Raw genomic sequence first — 1,030 nt, 5'->3', positions numbered from 1 at the left:
TAACAATATGTAATTCTATATTGTGAAATATGTGTGTGTTTTCTGATGGTCTTAGGCGACCCCTGTGAAAGGGTCATTTAACCCCTAAAGGGGTCGTGACCCACACCTTGAGAATCACTGGTATAGAGTGACTTGAGCTCAATTGATTGAGCTTTGTTTACACCGAGCATGTGTTGGTTTGTTTTTGTGTCTTCCAAGGTAAATTATGTTACAAACATACTTTTCATAATACTTTTCAATGGTAGATAATTTTGTTTTCTGGGAAAAGAGGAAAATGTTGTTTTTCTAATTTAAGATACTTGGCATTCTTTGTTTGTGTTAAAGAACATTTTTGAGTTCCAAGCCACCTAATGTCTTAAAGAGGAAAGAATTGATCACCTAGATGCAGAGAATTGATAGACCTTACTTACTAATGTGGTGTAGAATGCATCTTCTTATGCAATATTCATTGAATCAGTAGTTTTTTGGAAGCACCTGCTTTGGGTCACATGCCATCCTACAAGTAATGGAATCTGCGAAAAGCAAGTTCCTCATTTTAAAGAGCATAAGACACACTGGGAAATTGGGAAAACCAAAAAAGTTGAAGATGGCAATAAAACGATAGTGAAAAAAAGACGTTGGAAGATTTTGTAAAGGAAGTGAATCTTGAAAGATTAGTGAAATGTAGATTGCCTGTGAAGGATCCCGGAGGAAGCAGAGTTTGAATGAGAAAGTCTAGCATCTGTAAGAGACGGCAACGTAAGCAAGTAATACACACAGCTAACTTAAAAACAGAATAAAAAATGAGTGTTTGCCCAGAATTCGCCTCTTGTGTCTGGCACAAATAGAAACTTGTATTTCCTTAACAACATTTTTATCTTTATTAATTAAAAACGTATGGCATTAGTGGAAGGATATTATATTTGATATTACAGTTAAGCATGAAGAGGAACATTTAATAAAAAAACCCAATTCTCAATGTTCAATTCAAATGGTCTTAATTTCTGATCTTTTTCTTCTTTTAAGTATGCATGCACGTACTTAATAATTA

Source organism: Echinops telfairi, unplaced genomic scaffold (assembly GCF_000313985.2).
Source record: "Echinops telfairi isolate 266 unplaced genomic scaffold, ASM31398v2 ScPeMD7_3;HRSCAF=10, whole genome shotgun sequence".
NCBI lineage: Eukaryota > Metazoa > Chordata > Mammalia > Afrosoricida > Tenrecidae > Echinops > Echinops telfairi.
The sequence above is the reverse complement of the archived record's forward strand: the minus strand, read 5'-3'. Positions refer to the sequence as shown.